The sequence below is a fragment of the Drosophila guanche genome, unplaced genomic scaffold, assembly GCF_900245975.1.
Source record: "Drosophila guanche unplaced genomic scaffold, DGUA_6, whole genome shotgun sequence".
Classification (NCBI taxonomy): domain Eukaryota; kingdom Metazoa; phylum Arthropoda; class Insecta; order Diptera; family Drosophilidae; genus Drosophila; species Drosophila guanche.
In genome coordinates, this window is record NW_022995789.1 from 60,826 (window position 1) to 74,464 (window position 13,639).

The window sequence follows — 13,639 nt, forward strand, 5'->3', positions numbered from 1 at the left end:
TCCAAGGTGGTCAGCCTATCGATGGAAAAACAAGGAATTGTTTCTCTATCAAGCACGAGAAAACTATCGGACGATATACCTCAAGAAAAATAATATTTTCTTATTGGCAGTGATTTTAATGCACCAAAAAGTCGAAATCGGAATCCGCACTAGACTACGATATTTTTATACCCGGTACTCGAAGAGTAAATAGGGTATATTGTATTTGTGGGGAATAACGGTTGTATGTAACGCACAGAAGGAAGCGTTTCCGACCCCATAAAGTATATATATTCTTGATCAGCATCAATAGCCGAGTCGATAGAGCCATGTCTGTCTGTCCGTCTGTCCGTCTTGTTTGTCGGCTCGTTCTCAGAGACTATAAGAGCTAGAGCCACCAAATTTTGGCTCCGGGCTGCTGTATGCTCACACTGAAACTAGTGTATTTCAAAAATGAGCCACGCCCCCTTCCGCCCCCTCAAAAGTGCGAAAACCTCCCAAATCTACAGTTTTGAAGATACACAAAAACTAAAAAGTCCATTCCGTAGGGATTGGCCATATCTATCAGATCACCAAATTGGGATCCGATTGGATAATTATTATAGCCACAATGAAGAAATTAATTTCCAGTGGCTAAACCCACCCTGTCCCCCAGCTTTTGTTTTTCTTTTTACATTCTCTCATTCACAGTCTGCTTCTGCTTCACTCGGCCCCTGCCTCTGCCCTCCCCCTACCAATTCCTCTTCCGACTTTTAACCTACCCCGTCCCGCAGCTTATATTTGTTTTTTTTTTTTTGTCTGAGGGCGCTGTCTCTGCGTCTGCCGCAAGTCAGCAGGAGATCAAACACTTATACTTTACTCAAACATTATAAATATTTATTTAACTCTAATAAACATTAATTCTTAATTTCCCATACAACAATCAATTCCCATAAATTTTACCCCGTAATAAATTTTGCCTAAAATAAACTAAATGTGACGATTTTTATATTAATAGAAGGCAGAGAAGCAAAAGGAAATATAATTAAATGCACAATAAATGCACATGATGAGACGGGAAAATAAAGAAGGGTGAAGGCATGGGAAGCAAGATTGAAAAAAGTAGAGAAAACAAAAAAAAACAGCTGCACCTGCACTTGCATACAGATACCCTCTATTTTTAATGGGAAGGGTATATGCGTTTAGGGGCTTAGGCTCTCCGTTTTCTTTTTTTTTCTCTTATTCTTTTACACTATTCGCCTAATGAACCATTGCGCCCAAACAAGAAATAATTTCAATTGTATATATACAGTTACTCACAGTCGGTACCTCCATCGTTGAAGCGCTTCCGATTTCGGCCGCTGAAAAAAAACACCAAAAAAAACCAGAACAACAAAAAAAAAGAACACTTAGCCGCACCACACACAATTATGCACAGACAAAATCCGTCTTGCGGTAAATCAGTGCAATACAATTTGTTCGTTTCTTTCTTTTCCACTTTTTCATGTATCAATTTTTTTTCTATCTATGCCATCTGTTCACTTAACGGCTTAAATAAAGATTTTTAGACAATAATTATACATATTTAAACATTAGTGGAGGATGTTTTTCTCTCATTTTTTCTATAACATTCTTTTCACTTATTGAGTGGGTTGGGCTGTAATTTTGATTTAAATAATTCGCTTATTCCCCTCCCCTCCCTAGCGGGGTTTTAATTACTCCGCGTAAGCAACGCTTTGGCGCTGTTTTAAGTGGCCGCCGTCTGCCTGGTACTGTGCGCCGTCTTCCCTCTCGCTTGCTTGCTTGCTTACTTAGCGCCGGCAAAAGCTCCGGCGAAACTCTCTGTCGCTCCAGCTGACAAATTGAAAGGGGCGAGCCTCCGCTATGGCTTACTTATGTGCCGGTTTTTTTTTCACCCCAGCTGGTACTTATAGCGGGCGAGCCTCCTCTAATGCTTATCTAGTCGTACATATGCATAAAGGTGGGCAAATGTTCAGTATCAGTATCGCCTTTTCTTATTGTTTTTCACCCCCGCTTCCCTTACCTAATCAATGCCTTGCGGCTCTCGCAGGCTGGTTGGTCTATCAGATCGATGATGGTCCAATTTGGCGGTGTAAATTTAACTTGAACTGCACTTATACACTTGTAAAAAACTTTCTTGGCCTCTAAAACTCCTTTAGTTGATAGCGATACAGAAGATCCAGATGGCGTCCTGCCGACCTCTATTTAAAGCCTATGTCTATTCGAAATTTGCCTTCGAACTCGCTCTCCTTTTGATTAACTTGTCTCTGCATTCTCTGCTTTCCTTATCATTGCTAATTCGCTTCCTCCACTTATTTCTAAAGAGAACTATGTCCGTATTTTTACTCCTGGCAGTGCCTATTTTTCGGCGGATCCCAAAACAAGATTTTCTCAAAAAAAAACAAAAGCAGCTACGCCTCACCGTACATTCTTGCTGAATCGAGATTGCCCCAGCAAGCATTGGTGGATTCCAGAGAAAACTGCAGATAAGTACGCTCATATTGTGCCGCCAATCGAATCCTTCCGCGATTGGCGCACTCTTCAAGTCTAGTGTCCACTTATCCATAGCTACATATATTCTTATGTACATATTGTCCGATCTCGCTGACAATTGCCGTGTCAAGTTATCCGCTACACAGCCATAATATGTTTGTCTGATCAGCATGCACACACCCCACCCCCAATACAAACACATTCATCCGAATTAATTTCTGGTCGTTTTATTTATTTCCGTAGAATTATATCCTAACATTCTCTAATTAAATTGAACAATTATAATAAATAATAATAGACAGCGCTAGTCCCGATCATTTCCGCAGGCTTTTTGCATTTTTTCCGCGCCAATTTCCAAATTGCCAAAAACTAGAGGTGACAAACACAAAAATCCTAGTGGCGGCAAAAATAAAAATGTCGCTCACGGGCCTCTTATCCATCCGAGTAGTGAATATTTCGTTCCGATATCGACATTTAAAAATATCGTAGTCAAAACCGCTGGGAATAAGAAAAATATCCTATTTTTTAGCGTCATATCTTCCGATAGTTTTCCCGAAAACTTCCGATATTTTCTTGAAGAATATAGTCCGATAGTTTTCTCGTGCTCGACAGGAAAATAATTCCTTAGTTCTTCTCTACCTCTGGTGTGGTGTCCATACCCGCCTCATCCGCACATTCCTCATTTGGCGTTCTAGTATGCCAACAGGTGGGGAAGACGACAAGAAGTTGTTGTCGGTGTTTTCGCCTGGTAGTTCAAGGCCATCCAGCTCGTCCGTGCCATCAACGCCGACCTCAGATACTCTAAGGGCCTTCACTAGTGCCACTGCGGCGACGACAAAATCGGTTCTGTTTCCTTCGCCGATCACGGATAAGGTGCTTCCGCCTCAACACCCGAAACTAAATAATTTTCGCCCCACACTTCCAATGGCACAGCCGACCGTCCCCTCCGCACGGGCCAAGTTGGTGGAAGCCATCGATAGACCTTGGAAGCACGGCTCACCACTCCAGGGACCGCCACCCCATCCTCCGCGGTCACAAAGGTCCGTCGTGACCAGCTCCAAAATATGTGGGCCAAGGTGGACGCTGAATTTGAGTCATGTTTGCTGGCAATGAGGGCTACGAGCGGTGCGTATTTGCCAAATTATGTCTGGACGTTGATATGCAATGATTGCACCATCAAGTGGCCCATGCGACACCAAGCCAAAGCCTGTTATGCGCGGAACCCAGCAGAACGCAGCCCTCCTCCCGCCCAACCGACCGAGGGGCGCTGCCGCATGACTCGCGGCGCGGATATAATTTGGTAGAGGGAATTATAATCCGAGCATAAAACCCTAAAGGGTTCGTGTAAGGCATCATTTGATCTACATAGTGGAAGGAACAAAGGAATAAAGTTTCTAGTGGGTCTAATGGGAATCGTAAAGTTTATGTGGCTCAGCAAGTCAGGGCTAAGAGAGGGCTCAAGTTGTGCATAAAAATTACACCAAGCATTTTTCTACGACTAACTAAGGATTGAAGATTTATTAAAAGAAGTCTACTGCGGTAGGATGGCAGTTTCACAGTTGCATCCCAGTTGACGCCCCGTAGGGAAAATAATAAAAGGTTTTTCTGTACTGATTCAATACGGTCCTGATGTATGTTGTACTGAGGGCACCATACAAATGAGCCGTATTCTAAAATCGGACGAACAAGCGAGATATAGAGAGTCTTCGTTATATAGGGGTCATCAAATTCCTTTGACCACCTCTTTATAAACCCAAGCACACCCATGGCTTTATTTACCATGGTAGAAATGTGTTCAGAAAACTTTAACTTGGGGTCTAGTTTAACACCAAGATCATCAACTTATGTAATTCTTTCAAGAGAACTACCGCAGATCGTGTAAGGAGCCAGGAAGGGGCTAGAGCGATGAAATGCACTTTGCACTTCGAGGCATTAAGTTGTAACATATTTGCACAGCACCATGACTGAAAGCTATTGAGATCAGATTTGCAAGCGAGAGTGAAATGAAATGTCCTTATACTGGACACAGAGTTTAACATCATCCGCATACATAAGTACTCGAGAATTAGTTAATACAGAAGGCAGGTCATTAATAAAGAGTGTGAAAGGTAAGGGGCCTAAATGGCTACCCTGTGGTACTCCAGAAGTAACCATAACAGGTAAAAATAAGGAGTTTTTGAAAAGGACCCTTTGAGACCTAGAACACAGGTAGCTGGAAATCCATCTCAAAATATTGGGCGGAAACCCTAAAAGGTGGAGCTTTTGTGCAAGAAGAGAATGGTTTACAGAATCGAATGCCTTACTGAAGTCAGTGTAAATAACATCCGTCTGCAAGTTACCTTGAAATCCTTTAATTACAAAGGAGGTGAACTCTAAAAGATTAGTGGTTGTTGATCGTCGCCGTATAAATCCGTTCAGAGCTGGAGATATAAGTGATTTGCAGAGATGCTGCAAGTGCGGAGTTAAAAGTTTCTCGAACATTTAAGGAATAGCGGATAACTTAGATATACCTCTATAGTTTTTAGCGTCAGACTTGCTATCTTTCTTATGGAGAGGAATTATAAAGGATTCCTTTCAGATGGGGGGAAAGCTAGAAGAATGAATGGATAGAGTGAATAGTTTAAGCAAAGGTCCGCACAGATACTCGGCACAGTACCTGAGTACACAGCCGGGAACTCCGTCGGGGCCCGGTGAAAATACCGGCTTAACTAATTGAAGTTCATGAAGTAAGGAGCCTTCATTTAACAAAGGGCAGAAAATGCCATTCGACCTTGGTATGGACATATGACCTGGGTAGCTTTCCTGGGAATAGGTGGTTTAAAAAATTGTGCAAAAAGATCGGCGATTGCCTGATCATTGTTTAACGACATATTCAAAAATGATAGCGAGGATGGATGTGCGGACGTTCTACGCTTACTGTTTACAAAGCTGTAAAACTGTTTAGGGTCCTGTGAAAAACGTATCCTGAATCGAAGTAGGTAGTTCCTTTAGCATTGAGCATTAGGAACAGTGAAATTAGAAAGAGAAGAGGGAAAACCAACTTCTTGAGATTTGTTAAATAGTCTCGAAAGAACCTAATTCTTTTGACTGGATAACTCTTTGGTCAACCAAGGAGGTTTCGCAGATCTAGTCGGACATGAGAGTGGGACACACGTGTCAACAATTGTGTCAAGTACATTGTAAAAAATGTTTGTGGCTTCAATGACGTCAATAAAAATCCCTAATTAAGTTATTGAGCCTCGTAAACTTGGCTTTACGAAAGCAGCGGACGCGTTCAGAAAGCCTACCCGCATGATCCGATACAGTAGGTCCAATATCTACCGACACTTCGAAAGTAGGATGATAGCAGTCTTCAGGTATAGTGAGCGTGAGAGTGCTAGTGTTAACAACGCTACGCAATCGACCCAAAGAGTTGTTTACATGGTTGACTCGAAACAGGGACAGGTATAATAAGCCATCAATAAAATTATGTCGTGATATGCCGTGATATTTGTGCCTCCAAGTTGCCAAAACTCACCCGGGCTCTTTGGAAAGTGTCAGTAACTGACAAAAAGGTAATGCCTCCATGGACGGAAATGGACTCCTTCCTCACACAGCGATACTTGACGTTAGAGGCCATGGAGAGCGACCCTTCCCAGGCTAGGAGCGATCCGCATCCGCCACCGTCCAAAGGCAAAACAAATCCGAAACCCTCCGGAAGCCACGCCAACCCGGACCGGTCTCAAGGTAGTCCTCCTCCGAGGAATTTTCAATCCTTCAGTACCCGCGTGAATCCGAAGAAGTGTGATCTCTGTTCCAAGGAAAATCACCCAATCCGACTATGCCCGCACTTCCACCAAATGGACGTTGAAGCACGTTCTAGCTGCATTAAGACGAAGCAGCTGTGCTTAAATTGTTTTGCACGAGGTCGCCAGCTACGAGAGTGTACAAGCGCCCACAATTGCGACCCGTGTGGAGCCCGTCACCACATGCTCCTGCATCGCGGTACTCTAGCATCCCGTGAGTCGTCCACATCCGTGCACCTTTCCAGTTCTTGGCAAGGAATATTCCGTTGCATTCGATCGCGCAAAGTCTATTGACAGACTTGCCGAGCCTTCAATTAGCAGATCCTACATTTTTCAACAGCTCCCCAATCTATGTACTGATTGGGGCCGATATCCTACCATACCTAGTGTTAAGCGGCGTCCAGCCCATTAAATGCAGCTCTCTATTCGGCCAAGAAATCATTTTCGGTTGGGTGCTCACAGGTCCCGTGCCCAATACGACGAACCAGCGACTTGTATCTTTTTCAAGTCAAATTTCCAGAGACAATTCCAATGTCCTAAATGTGCCCATACTCCGTTCCGTTAAGCAAATTACTTATGCTTCTTCGACTTCTTCATCTCGTCCTAGCCTTCCGCATGCATACATGGCGTCTCGGTCGCAAGTCGACCGCACCACTCAGAGCAGACGTTCCCGAGGTACGCGAGTTGATACTGTCGTCTTCTACATACACACATACATACATCCATCCAAACCCATAGATATAAACATAAACATATATATAAACATATATATATTATCTGTTGCATTCGAAGGAGAGCGATATGCAAAATACTAGATTTGGTAGTATTTTTTTTTGGAGGTTGATAGGTCGATAGGCGAAGGGGCAAGGCGATCAACGGTGCCGGTGAGAGAGCGGCAGAATGTAAGAGAGGGGAATATTGCGGGATCCACGAGCCAGCTCACCCACACCCTCAAGAATGCCATGCTATGCCCTTGAATTTGGTTCAAGGGCAATAGAAGAGATGAGATCAGCTGCAGCAAGGGGGACTGCGTAGAGTAGCTACGCTGAACATGCCGGCAGTGGGAAAATAAACATCGGCAGTGTTAGGGCGTTTTGTGTGTGTGACCGTTTAGGAAAACAAACAGACCGGCCAACGTAGAGGACCCTTTTACCCGAATCGAAATAAAAAGTGAGTCCAGTCCAAAGGGAAAATGAATCCCAGATTCAATATTTTTAAAACCCATAGGGCGTAAATTGTATCGGCTGGCTTCCCGTAGATGGGCCAAAATTTCGATTCCCCGGCCCGCGGAATCCTGGTCACACCCCTGCCCGGGCGCGACCCGCCACAGCGCCACCGACAATTAAATAATTAATCCATGCCTACATGAACGCATACCTATCTACATGCATATATAAAGACACACCAAAATAATATCTGTCTATATTAATTCATATTTAATTAATTAGCCGCCCCACATATATTTACCGACCCTATTAATGTAATATAAATGTAGTAATTGTATTTATATTTATTTTAATATTTATATTTATTATTTTTGTGATTATTCCCACCCATTAATTTAAGTTGAAGAGTCGGGAATAGGCGGACGCGCCACGAGACATTAGTATAGGGATTTTTAGTTAAGTATGTGTTAAGTTTTTGGTTTAAATATTATAACGTTTAAAATTAAGTGCTAGTGTGTTTAGTATGGGGGGGAAAGGGGACCACAACGGCGAAATGGAGAAAGTCCTCCACACTTGGGAAGGAGATCTGAGGTATTCTGAGTCGCATCTCAGGTAGAGTACGTAGGAGCTAGACCATCGGCACCTCAGACTTGTCCACGTCTGTGTTGGAGAGATGTTTGTCCGTTAGATGTAGAGTAAAGTCCGCTGCATTGTTTTGAATTATCGTTTGTTTTTGATATTTGTTCGAGATGTCCGAACAGTTGGTTTGTTGTGCGACCTGGGGGCCTGGGAAGAACTCAGCCCTGGGATGACTGGCTAGCCGGCCTTGCCCCAACACCAAAACAGGTTCGTAACATAATGGCGCCCAATCTAAGACAAATTTATGAGTCGCAGTCCGTTCTCGAACACGAAAGTGGGAGAGTACGGCTGCGAATCATAAAGGTCAAAGAGATTATAAATGTCCAGCCGAGAGGAACGTTCTCGATTGGTAGTCTGCAGTCAGGGTCCGTCTGTGTNATTAGCCGCCCCACATATATTTACCGACCCTATTAATGTAATATAAATGTAGTAATTGTATTTATATTTATTTTAATATTTATATTTATTATTTTTGTGATTATTCCCACCCATTAATTTAAGTTGAAGAGTCGGGAATAGGCGGACGCGCCACGAGACATTAGTATAGGGATTTTTAGTTAAGTATGTGTTAAGTTTTTGGTTTAAATATTATAACGTTTAAAATTAAGTGCTAGTGTGTTTAGTATGGGGGGGAAAGGGGACCACAACGGCGAAATGGAGAAAGTCCTCCACACTTGGGAAGGAGATCTGAGGTATTCTGAGTCGCATCTCAGGTAGAGTACGTAGGAGCTAGACCATCGGCACCTCAGACTTGTCCACGTCTGTGTTGGAGAGATGTTTGTCCGTTAGATGTAGAGTAAAGTCCGCTGCATTGTTTTGAATTATCGTTTGTTTTTGATATTTGTTCGAGATGTCCGAACAGTTGGTTTGTTGTGCGACCTGGGGGCCTGGGAAGAACTCAGCCCTGGGATGACTGGCTAGCCGGCCTTGCCCCAACACCAAAACAGGTTCGTAACATAATGGCGCCCAATCTAAGACAAATTTATGAGTCGCAGTCCGTTCTCGAACACGAAAGTGGGAGAGTACGGCTGCGAATCATAAAGGTCAAAGAGATTATAAATGTCCAGCCGAGAGGAACGTTCTCGATTGGTAGTCTGCAGTCAGGGTCCGTCTGTGTTCCGGTGGCCTGTGAGGAGCTTTGAAGGCTGGCTCGCAGATGCACGGCACTGAGGGATCTGTAAATGTAGGAATCCACAAAGTAAATTGTTTTTTTTTTGGTTTGAGTTTAAACTTATCTGACAGAGCGAAGCCGGAGCTCTCAAAGGGGTGAGGTTGGCACTGGCTGAGGAGAGTCCTCAAGCCGGTTAGCAACCGACCCGTTGCCTGGTGGACAAAAGAGAGCCTGGAAAGGAAAATACCCGAAGTTAGTTAAGTTCGTGTAGTTTTTTTTTGTGCTGCTTCCCCTACTTACCGCTGGAGGACACCGGGAAAGTAGTATGTCGTAGAGATTTATTTTGCTCGAGGTGGCCCGTGGGGACATTAAGTCGGCCACGCGATGCACCTGGAGCAGCTACAAGATCCCGAAGCTATCCTTCAGTAGAGTAGTGGGACAGAAGCAGCTAGGTAGCAGGGTGAGCGCCCTTGACTCTTAATCTTCTGTAGAAGGTGAGAGGTCAACAGCGCTCGCGAAGAAGTTGAAGACGTTGGACAAGCAAAGACGTAGGGAACCAAGTGCAGATGGCCCCAGTAGCAGTTGTGGTTACTTTCCCCTCTTAGTGTTGATCTTGCAGTAATTTGAAGTTCCGTGTCAGGTTTTGTTTGATTTTTGAGTTTCTGTGGAAGAGAGAAAAGTAGGTGGTCAGAAAGTTTATGAGCAACTACAATTTACGGTCAAAGGGGAAAATGACTAGCAGGACTCCTCCGCCAGGAAACTTGCCGGAACAGGGCGCAGAAGGAGGAGAGAACGACAGTTGGAACCAGCCGAAGTACCCAAAAGAATTGCCGTCGGAAATTCTTTCGGGCATAAACGTCGCCATAACACAAGCGCAGGAGACGCAGAGAGGAGCTATGGCGGACACCATCAGCAGGACGCTGCAAGAGGAGATCCGTCGAGGATTTATGGAGCTGATGAGTGCCATAACGGAGGCAATGACGCCCCTGCGCCAGAAGGGAGAGCTGATCCAGGATCTGGGCTGGGAGGATGGTCCGAATGGCAGAGAAGGCTCCAGAATGGCGAAGACATAGTACCGGCACCCGACCCAAAGGGTCCGTGGAACAACAGGAGCATATTCCACAAGCGCCTCCGAGGAAGCCGGAGAGACTGAGCCAATATTGGTCACGCAGGGTGGAAGATGGTGGAAGCCTGGAAACGAGACCGATGGTACCTGAACGTGAACCAGCAGGAGCGGCGATACACGACGCCCTACGAGAGGCGAGACGACTGGAGAGAGCCGAGATGGGGACGCATCGACAAATGGGACATCCATTTCGACGGCGACCCAGACCCGGCCAAACTGACGGTGGAGGATTTTGTCTTTCGGGTCGAATTTCTCCAGAGGCAGAGTCGACGCTCGTGGGACGAAGTCCTTGATAATTTTCACCATCTGGTGAGAGGACGTACTGCCGAGTGGTACTGGCAGTTTGTAAGAGAGAGGCCTCCAGAAGTCTGGGAGGACTTAAAGGACGAGTTGGTACCCCGATTCCGTACAGTAGGTGGGCAATACGAGCGGCTGCGTGCGTTGAATGAGCGACGGCAAGAAGCTGGAGAGTCGGTGGAAGATTACTTTCGAGCGATGCGGAGGCTGGCTGCAAGACTGATCACCCCAATAGCAGATTCTGAGATGGTCAGAGTCGTCAAGAAGGGACTCGAGGAGGAGATCGCTCGTTATGTGTACGCGATCCGAGTCCGGAACCTGGAGCAGCTGAGGGAAGAGTGTGTAGAGGTGGAGCACCTTTTCCGCAGACGCGAGCGAAGGTCAGCTTTTCGCCCGACGCTGAAGTTCCAACAATCCGGTAAGCGAGTGGAGGAGATCGAGCCAGAGTCGGAGGAGCTGTTGGAAGGAGAGGAAGAGGTGATGGTTGAGGAAACCCACCTGACAGCGAAGCCGAGGCTGGGCTGCTGGAATTGCGGAGAAGTTGGCCACGGGTTTCGAGAGTGTATGGCCAAGGAACGCAGAGTATTCTGCTATCTCTGCGGAAGGCCCGAAACGTACACGCCGAAGTGTCCCAACTGCTCGGGAAACGCAAGAACGGGCATGATGAAGGCGGGATATCAGAGCTCGGGACGGAAGCCCGCGAGGAAGTGAAGGAAGCGCTATTGGAGGTTGTACAAATTAAGCATATTAACCCAAGTAGTATAGAAAAAAATAGTTTAAAATTCTTACCGGTCGAAGAGAGGATGAGAAAGTATAAACAAGCCCGAAATCGGATCTTTGACGGACATCAGCTGAATGGAATGCGAGGTGTCAGCCGTAGACTCCAGAGGGCCCGTGCACGCTTCCGGCAAAGGAGACAGACTCGCAAGGAGGTGGCGGAAGCAGTCAGGCGTGGAGCAGGACGTGACCCAAGGGTTTTTGCCGAGGTGCAAATTCTAGGACGGAAGATTTCCGGACTCCTGGATACTGGGGCATCCGTAAGTGTCCTCGGAAAGGGCAGTCGTGAGCTCCTAGACGACCTCGGGGTGGAGATGGACAACTATATCTCGATCGTCAAAACCGCCGCAGGAGAGGACAGGACCATATTCGGCAAGGCGAGAATCCCTGTGGAGTACAACGGAATCAGCAAGGACATTCTCTTTTACATCTGTCCATACCTGGAGCAAGTCATGTACTTGGGGGTCAATTTTTGGAGGTCGTTGGAGTTGGCTCCCACAGTCCTCGGTCCGTATCCAAGTTCGACAAGCGATGCCAAAATATCCGAAGTCCAGATGTCACAGATCAGTCAATATGTCGAAGACCACCAGGAGAACGTACATGTGGACGCGTGGGACCTGGAAGAGAAGGAAGCTGAAAACTGGAGAAGGTAAAGGGGGAGTTCCTGACTTACGAAGATGCCGGACTAGGGTCAACGACTGTAGAGGAGCATCGGATCCAGTTGGTAGAGGGCGCGGAGCCGTTTAAGGATCGACACTACCCTCAATCCCCAGCGATGCAGGAAGTGGTCTGGACCGAAGTGGACAAGATGCTGGAACTAGGAGTGATAGAGGTTAGCGATAGTCCGTGGAGCAATAGGACGACGGTAGTGCGGAAACCTAACAAAAACAGATTTTGTTTAGACGCCCGAAAGCTGAACCAACTCACCGTCAAAGACGCTTACCCNTTCCTGACTTACGAAGATGCCGGACTAGGGTCAACGACTGTAGAGGAGCATCGGATCCAGTTGGTAGAGGGCGCGGAGCCGTTTAAGGATCGACACTACCCTCAATCCCCAGCGATGCAGGAAGTGGTCTGGACCGAAGTGGACAAGATGCTGGAACTAGGAGTGATAGAGGTTAGCGATAGTCCGTGGAGCAATAGGACGACGGTAGTGCGGAAACCTAACAAAAACAGATTTTGTTTGGACGCCCGAAAGCTGAACCAACTCACGTTGCAGATGGATCCTGAAAGAGTTTTGGCCACTCAAAGGATTCCCAATCCGAGTTCAGTGAAGGAACTAAGAAGCTTCCTAGGAACCGCAGGATGGTATAGGCGCTTCATCAAGGATTACGCTTCCATTGCTGTGCCGCTAACAGACGCGCTGAAGAAGCATCCGCGTGGAAAGTTTTCCCTGTCCACAGAGGCCGAGACGGCGATAGGATCCCTGAAGAAGGCACTCACCACGGCTCCGGTATTAAGTCATGCTGATTTCAAGAAGCCTTTCTATGTACAGTGCGACGCATCGAATTACGGAGTGGGAGCGGTGTTGTTTCAGTTGGACGTCGGAGGAGCCGAGCGTCCGGTGGCATTCTTCTCCGCCAAGTTAAACAAGCATCAGCTAAATTATTCTGTAACGGAAAAAGAGTGTTTAGCTGCGGTGTTGGCCATTGAAAAATTCCGACCGTACGTTGAATTGATGCCCTTCACGGTTATTACGGATCACGCCAGCCTGAAATGGCTCATGTCATTGAAGGATCTAAACGGACGTCTTGCGAGGTGGTCATTGCGACTGCAGAGGTTTGACTTTGGGATCGAACCCCGGAAAGGAGTCGACAACGTCGTGGCGGATACACTCTCACGCTGCATGCTGCTTCACCACTATCTAGGTTGCCTCTAGGAGCCTAAGGTCTGCTGTCTCAAACTCAGAAGTCTTATAGTCCTCGACTTTCTTCTTTAGCCGTTCTTAGTTCTGTACAACGGACTGGATGCTCACCTTCCCCTACACTATAAGTTCGCCATGGCTTTCACGCAAATGGACGACCAAGTGGAAGGGACCATTTGGAAAGTATGGATTCCCGCGTCTCTGACGGAAACTCTCATCTCCAAGGCCCACGAAGACCACACAGCTGGACACGGTGGACTTAAAAAGACCTTGCATCGGCTTAGAAGGCAATTCTACTGGCGTCGCTACTGCTGTGTTCACGCCCTCATACAGGCCTTGACGCTACGAACATTCCTCAGGTTTCGTGGGTTAATAGCTTCGGTCCATCCCTAGCCAGTCCTT

At 46.3% G+C, this 13,639-nt stretch overlaps 1 long non-coding RNA gene across 1 annotated transcript; it reads right to left on the reverse strand.

Moving 5' to 3' along the window:
- Positions 1-12,946: 12,946 nt before the first annotated feature.
- On the reverse strand, positions 12,947-13,167 carry LOC117591547. Its single transcript, XR_004574416.1, has 2 exons — positions 13,043-13,167; positions 12,947-12,983 (listed from the first exon to the last, which is right to left on the reverse strand). It is a non-coding gene; the product is annotated as an uncharacterized LOC117591547 (long non-coding RNA).
- Positions 13,168-13,639: the final 472 nt, after the last annotated feature.